The sequence below is a fragment of the Eutrema salsugineum genome, unplaced genomic scaffold (assembly GCF_000478725.1).
Source record: "Eutrema salsugineum unplaced genomic scaffold, Eutsalg1_0 scaffold_14, whole genome shotgun sequence".
Taxonomy (NCBI): Eukaryota; Viridiplantae; Streptophyta; class Magnoliopsida; order Brassicales; family Brassicaceae; genus Eutrema; species Eutrema salsugineum.
Genome location: NW_006256877.1, coordinates 992,270 through 1,000,546, shown reverse-complemented (window position 1 = coordinate 1,000,546; position 8,277 = coordinate 992,270). Strand labels below are relative to the sequence as shown.

Sequence of the window (8,277 nt, the reverse complement as noted above, 5' to 3'; positions counted from 1 at the left end):
ATACTCAGATATATATCAACTCAACAAGGAATCTCCACAAGTTATTCTCTCTCTCAACTCTTTCACATTCATTAAGCTTTTTACCAAGTGGATCAAATGATGCATTGTTTAAACAAACATAGTTTGGCTAGGGTGAGGTTATGAGACTAAAATGATCTCATCAATGCCTGAGTGGGTTCAATGCAGCAAAAGGATCTCTCTATGAATGACCAAACTTTGGCAGAATGCTAAAGGTAAAAGGCAACCTATGCATACAAGGGCAAAGACTCATCCCACCCCACACTCTACTCAAAACCTCACTTGCTCACTTTTCACACTCATTCTTCTCTCACTAGGGGACTCTCTTTTCTTTTTCATACACAAGTCTTGGAGTTCAAACTTTCGATAGCTCTTTTTCACTGTCTTTTGTAACCTCGAACCTCTTTTTCTTTCTTTTTAAAACATTTGAGCTCTTTGGCTTCTTTTCTTTTCACTTAGAGGCTAGACTCTTTCTTTTCAAAACACTAGAGCTCACTTTCTTTGACTCAAAACTCCAAGACTGATTTCTTTTCTTTTTCATTCCCCTAGTTCTCACCATTCTCCTTTCATTTCCACTCATCTCTCCTTTTTCCACTCACCAACATGTATTCCCCCACACTTAGTTCTTGACAAATCTCTCAGCTCCTTGATGATGGAACTTAGCACTCAATGAGACTTGCCCTTGTCGCCCTAAACCTAACACTTTCTGCTAAGTTTGGTCCAAGGTGGCCTCACAATCACACACAAACAATTGGCTTGAAAGAAGGATGGGTTCAGGGTGAGGAAAACTGATCTATTATGCAGATTCAGCTATTTGAGCTAAGGAAGAGGATGGTAAAAACAGGATTCTAGCTCAAATATGTATATTGGTATCCACAAGCTTGTTCAAACAATGCACCAAATGATAATTTCAAGTCAAGTTCAGGGTTTTCACTTAATTAGAGTTGAGTTCAATTCAAACTTGCTTCTCAGATTCAGATCATTTCAGACTTTGCAAGCACAGAAAAAGATTCACAAGCATATTCAATTCAAGTTCTCAAAGTGATGTACTCTCTAGAAAACCTATCATTACTCCCTGCAAGATGCAACCTACATGCATATGCAATCTAGACTGAGTAGACTCAATCCCAACAATGAGAATGCAACTACATGATCATTTTTTTGTGTAAATTTTTCGGATTTTTCCATTTTTTTGGTTTTTATATGCACTTAGATGAGACTACATGAATATGCAACTAGAATGTGACTCAAGACTCAAAGTGTAAAATAAGAAAAGAGAAAAAATGATTAGTAAAGGATGAAACTCCTCCCCCACACTTAAATAACACAGTCCCTTGTGTTATAGAAGCATGAGAAAGGAGTTAAAACAAAGTAAACAAGTAAAATGCAAAAGAAAAAGAAAATCTACATGCTATTTACAAGGTTTTGAGTGGTTACCTCAATCACTGAGGTCTGATCCCAAGTAGTGGGATCGGTTGGAGGTGGAACATGATGGAGTTGAGTATCTAGGTGGGCTGCTCTCAGGTGAGTCTGGTTGGAACGCTGTGGCCGGGTTCACCCAATCTTCTTTTCCCGGTGGTAGCACAAGGTCATGAGCAGCTGAGCTTTCTCCCACCTCTTCTCTTGTATCTCGTTTGGGTGAGGTGGCTGGAGCTGTGAGCTTCTTAACCTTCTTCTTAAGCTGCCTAACACAGTCAACTAGCTTTGTGATGGTTTTGTCTTGCCATTTGCACCATTTCTGAAGGGTGTTAACTCTGGAATACAGCTTCCTTGTGTGATAGTCAGGCTCTCCCCAAAAGTAAGGATCAAAGTGATACCTCCCTGCTCCCATCCTTCTTTCAAAATCTCTTGGCTCCTCATTCTCACAACCAGCGGTCCTAGTTGTGTCCTCCTCTTCAACTGGCTCTTTACCCTTAGAACCAGCGGTTCTCTTGCATTTGGGAATTGGAGGGTGAATGGCTGGGTTCTAGAGCTGATCTTTTAGGACAATAAAGGAGACATTGTGCCTTTCTGTGAGAGTGGTGATGGCTGGGTGTGGCAACAGAACATGAACCTTTTCATCTTGCAAGAGCTTGAAGGTGTACAAGAAGTTTTCACCATTGCTTTCTTTTAAAAACCCAACCTTGGTGAGGGTAGCTTCATCAATCAACTCAGGCCTGACCTCAACATCATCAAAGACAAAACCTCTTGCTTTCAGAATCTTTGTCACTAGCCATCCATTCTGCAACTTAGTGAGCTTCTTTCTTTTACCCTCACTGCAAGCAATGTCCTTGTAAATCAGCATTTGGCGTGCCAAGAATGCACCACTAGATGGGATGTAATGTGGGAGGTGAAACTCTCTCTTGCTCTTCAAATGACTGATGAGAGGATGAAGACCCATACCCAGTAGCTCCATGTCAGCTAGATGCACCACTCCATCATTGTGCTTGGTAAGGAACATTTGGCATAGCACCTTGTGAGCATAGCGGATTGCTGGGTTTCTTATCCATGAACTCTTGCATCTTCCTCCTCTGAAGCTCCCAAAAGCAATTGTATCCCACAAGTCAGTGATCATGTGATCAGGGTATGTGAACTTCACTGTCTGTTCTTGTGCAGGTCTTGGAAAAGCAAAGATCTCATCTAGTTCCTTGAAGCTTACATGGTGTTGTGCACCATCTATTGTGAACTCTATGTGCCCAAGACCATTGCCCTCATTAATTCTTGCATCTCTTGGGCCATATCCACAAACTTGAAGGGATGCAAGAAACTCTTGTGTAACACCATCATGAGCCACATCTCTCATCTCAAAGAATCCACCAAACCCCATGTTGTTGAAAATTAGCTGAACCTCTTCAAGAATTCCCGTCTTCCTCAGCAGCTCCATATCAGGGAACTTGGTGCACACTTTTACACCCCTGAACATAGCAAAGTAGTCATCAAAAGTTGGTTCTCTGTCCTCAGAACTTGTCTTTGCTTTCTTAACCCGCTTCAATGCTGTTTCAGGATCACTCTCTGTTCCTTCTTCATCCTCAGCCACAGCCACCTCTTTTCCTGCCCTGTGAACGACCTCAACCAATGCCAGCTCTTTACCAGAAGTTTTTGAAGTAGAGGCCATTGTTTTCTTTGGTGCAGCAACCTTCTTTGTTTTCTTCTCAGCTGGATCCTTTGGCTTTCTCTGCCTTTTCTGTTTCTTGAAAACCTTTTGCCCAAAAGGCATAATCTTATCCTCTGAAGCTCCAGCTTTCTCCTTTTTGGCTTTATCTATGGCTGCTATTCTTTTTGTTCCTCCCCTCTGCATTTTCTCAAACAGCTGTAAGCACCAAAGCAAGAGAACAACAAAAATTTTCTAAAATTCACCAAGCTCATGTGTGGAACAAATCGATTTCTCTTGACAAGAATGTATTTTAAGCTGATTTAAAACTCAGTAAACTCAAAGCAATGGCAAGAAGCAATGCACACAAAGAGTTCAGCTTGAAACACAATTCTAAAAAAAAAATCGATACACTTGATGAATTTCAAGAAAAATTTCTCAAAAATTCCAAGAACAGGTTATTCTCAAGCAAGATCCATGAAATTCCTATCCATTCTACTTGCACAATACTCACAAATTGATTCCAAGGTATCAAGAAGCTCATTAAAATCGATTCCATTTGTTTTTCTTTTCATGAACAGTACACTAAAGCATGGAAAAGGTGAGTTTTAACAGACTAAATACCTTGGAATCTTCAAGTTTCGAGTGAAAAACGAATGTGCAGCAAGAAACTAGACAGGATTACGAGTTCAATGCAGTTGGAATTTCTCAATTTGATGCAGGACCAAGAGAGATATGAAAGTTTAAAGCTCAAGAATGGAGAGAAAGGAGCAAACTCGGGATGAAGAAGAAGGAGAGGTGGGGAACAGCTGGCTTGGCGCGTGTGTTGACCGGTCAACGTCCGTACGGTCAACTGATATTCAAATTTGGTCGCGCCTGGTTGACCGTGTCACGTGGTCGTGACAAGAAGGCGTTTGAATCTCTTCTTTGTCGCGGTCTTGGTGTGGCCGTGGCAACTAGACCGTGGCAAACACCGAATGTGTGCTCTTTTTCCTTTCTTTTGCCACGGTCTAGTTGTTTCCCCGTGGCATTCTTACCCGTGGCAATGTCAAACCTCGGTCAAACCTTCTCGTTTCTTGCCACGGCCAACCCTTAAGCCTGTGTCTTGTAGACCGTGTCATTCCACGAACATTGGCCATTCCACTTTTGCTTTTGCCACGGCCTAGTCTTCTTCCGTGGCAATCTCCTCGTGGCATTCTCCGAATGATGGATATCTCGTATTGCTTTGCCACGGCCTGGTCTCTAACCGTGTATCTTGGCCGTGTCAAAGTTCGAGCCCTTTGTCCTTCCATCTTCATTTTGCCGCGGCCTGGTCCTGAACCCGTGTCTTGTAGCCGTGGCAAACCCCGAACATTGGAAACTTCTCACTGCTTTGCCACGGCCAACCTTTTCTTCCCGTGGCAACTCATCGTGGCAATCTCCGAAACCAAGCTTTTGTTAATCTCTGTGTTGCTACGGTCACCTTCATGTTCGCGTCTCGTGGCCGTGATTTATTCCCCGTGGAAAAGCAAAAAGGGTTGCCACGCCTTGTTCCTGACCGTGGCCGGTGTCCATGTCAAAGGCCGAGCACAAGCTTGTCTCCATTCCTTCATCTCTTTTCATTTTGCATTCACTTTCCAAGGGTTCAGACTCAAACCTTTAACCTGTAGACACTAAATAAACCCATCAAAACATCCTAGCATAGAGAACAAGTTGTAGAGAATGGAATATGCATGATCTAACCCCTAAGCTCACTAATCTACCACTTAAGCACCCTAATCTACATATCTAAGACCTTAATATGGGATTACTCACTAATCATGATCAACACACTAGATCCTTTGCAAGATGTGTTGTTTATCATGATTAGAAGTGTGATTTGATGATAAGAAATGATGGAACAAGATGAAAAGAAACTTCAAATCGATATTAAACTCTAAAAACAAGGTGTATCAAGTGGTCTTTCACAAAAGGGGAAAAGAAACTAAAAATGGATAAAAAGGTGTTCTCCAAATTATTCTTGGTGTGTTCTTGGTGTGGCCGTGGCAACCTGACCGTGTCAAAGCTTTCTCGCGTGTTCTTGGCTGCATTTTGATGCCACGGTCTAACAAGCTTCGTCCAAAACCCGTGGCAAGTCATCGTGTCAAACACCGAAGATGTGTAAAAGTTGCCACGGTCAAGCCCCAGACCGTGGCATTCAGACCGTGTCAAAACCCGCATGCTTGTAAAGTCCTTTCCAGCCAAGTATTTGTTTGCCTCGGTCAAGTCCCAAACCATGGCATGAAGATCGTGCCAATCGCCGAAGGTTTGCAGAAGTTGCCACGGTCAAGTCCTAGACCGTGGCATTCAGGTCGTGTCAATCGCCGAAGGTTTGCAGAAGTTGCCATGGTCAAGACCTAGACCGTGGCATTCAGGTCGTGTCAATCGCCGAAGGTTTTCAGAAGTTGCCACGGTCAAGTCCTAGACCGTGGCATTCAGGTCGTGTCAATCGCCGAATGCTTGCAAGGTTCCTCCCAGCCAAGTGTTTGTTTGCCACGGTCAAGTGTAGACCATGGCATGAAGATCGTGTCATTCGCCGAGGGTGTGCAAAGTTGCCACGGCCAAGTGTGGACCGTGGCATTCCATCGCGGCATGTTTAACTTAGTCATTCAGGGCTGTCTGGACCACTTCGCATTCCAGAGAGTGTAACTTCCACGAAACTTGTCCGAATTGAGTGATTCCGGTTGCAGAAGATAGAAGGCTCATTTATCTCCAACTTTGGTGAAGGAAGCTTTGGTGCTTGGGAAGGGGAAGGCTTCCTGGAGGGCTCATCTTTGCAATGCATTCACACGATCAGAGAGAACCGTCTATACATATGTCCATTCCGGAGACCGTATCTTCCTGCTCATAGCTCCGAATTGAATGATCTCGGATGTTCTGGAAAGAGGACTCAAATGTCTCGGATTCTCATGAAGGCCCCGGAAACTGAATCGGCCTGGAAGTGCGCATCGTCCTTCGCATTCTTCAGAGCTTATCGGCTTGGTCCAAAACAGCAGCGAGACAGGGGTTTCTTCCGACGAGCCTAACTCTCTGCTCACGCGTCCGAATTCCATGATTCCACTTTCTATGAATCCGTGATCCAATCCTATCCAACTTCTATGAAGCACCCGACATCTGAATCGGACCGGAAGGTTCCCCGGACAGGCGATTTCGGAAACATGTCTGCACCCGGAGATTTTGGCCGATACAATCCACTCGTGGTACGCGTCTTGGCCGATAATGTCTATCCGCGGTACATGAAAATGGCCGGTAAAAACCTCCCTGGTCCGCGATAATGGCCGATAACCTCCAAAAACACAAGTTCACCATTTTTCAAGCCTTGATCACCATTCCACCTATGGATTCATCTTTTCAGCTCCAAATAGACGTGATAAACACTCAAAACATGCAAAGACTCATTGGGACCTAATGCATCTCCTAAGTTCTAAAAGAAAACCCTAAGAACCTAAAATGCATGGAATAAAACATGATTTGGAATGAATTATGCAACCTAAATGATGCAAATTATGAACATATCAGTGATTGCTTGCTATGTCTTTCTGTGTAAGATTCAGTCTTCTTGGTTGAGAGATTGTTTGGTCACTTATTAGGCTTGATGCATTATGCTTGTTGATTGCTTGATTATATCTAATGTTGTTAGACTTGATTAAGTGATTAGCAAAGGGATTATTGTCATGGGAATGAATTAATCTGATTAAGAAGCCTAGACTAAAGAGTAGCAAGTGTTGCATTATGTTCTTAGCATCATGATTCAATATCTAAAGCACCCTAATCAATGATCACATCTAGAGGTTTAGCTTTTATCATCTTTATTATCACCATCATCTTGTTGAGCTTGCTTTAATTACTTCCTTATCATTGCTTGTTTGTTTCTTGTTTATGATTTTATTTGTTACTTGTTATCAAAAACCTGTCTTTGATCACTTGACTTAAGAACTTATCACATAAATTAGTGCCTAACTACCACACATATGGATTGACACCCCTTATACTACTTTGACAAGGGGATTGATAACCCATCAAAGAGCCTTGAAAACTCTTAGTTATCAATTGGCGCCGTTGCCATATTGTGTGGGGCTAGTTAGCATTAGTTTCTGATATAGTTTTTGAGATCAAGTTTAGTTTGTTTTACTGACTCCCTCTCAAGTTCTGTCTTTATTTTTAGGTGTATGATCACAAGAGGTCAACTTAGAAGACAAAGAGAAAGAGCTTCTCATTTGGAGAGATTGGGAATGGATCAGCAAGTTGGAATTGAGCACCAGGCTCAAGAAGCTGCTCACGGTCAAGGAGCTGGTATTGGAGCTAATGGGAACAGAAATCACGTTCCACACGGTCAGGTCCATCAGGGACCAGCTCAGGGTAATCAGAACCAAGACCTGCCTCAGGTTCATCAACAAGAACCCTTCCCAAACCCACCCAGGCGTCAAGAGCCTCCACTGGTCTATGTAGGAGACAATGACCGAGCCAATACACACCAATACAGGGCTGGTATTTAAGCTCCTCCAGTTCAAAACACAAATTTTGAAGTGACAGCCTCTATGCTCAACATGGTGCAGAACTCTAAGTTCTATGGGCTGCCAAATGAAGATCCTTTGGAGCATTTGGATCACTTTAATAGAGTTTGTGATCTCACAAAAATCAGTGGTGTCTCTGAAGACAGTTTCAAGCTCAGGTTGTTCCCATTCAGTTTAGGAGACAAGGCACACCAACGGGAGAAGAACCTACCTAGCGGTTCAATACAGACTTGGGAACAATGCAAGTTAGCATTCTTGTCTAAGTTCTTCTCCACTGCTAGAACCGCCAAGCTAAGGACCAAGATTTCAAGCTTCACTCAGCATTTTAATGAGACCTTTGGAGAAGCTTGGGACAGGTTTACGAGCTATACAATTCAGTGCCCACATCATGGCTTTTCAGAAGCCTCTCTCCTTAGCACTTTGTATAGAGGAGCAGTTACCAAGATCAGAACTCAGCTGGACACAGCATCAAATGAGAATTTCTTGGCAAAAGAAATCACTGCAGCTATGGAACTTGTTGAGAACCTAGCCATGAGCCAAGACACTTATGGGGAAGAGTATGACCGATGCTATAGAGGATAAGGTTCTGGTAAACAACAAGAGTTGGAAAAGACCCTAGAGGAGTTGAAAGTTAAGTTTGCAAAGCTGGTAAAGGTC

General features: G+C 43.0%; 1 non-coding gene across 1 annotated transcript; it reads right to left on the bottom strand.

Annotated features, from left to right (window-relative positions):
* Positions 1–7,908: 7,908 nt before the first annotated feature.
* Positions 7,909–8,015, bottom strand: LOC112088674. The gene has a single exon (XR_002900619.1). It is a non-coding gene; the product is annotated as a small nucleolar RNA R71 (small nucleolar RNA).
* Positions 8,016–8,277: the final 262 nt, after the last annotated feature.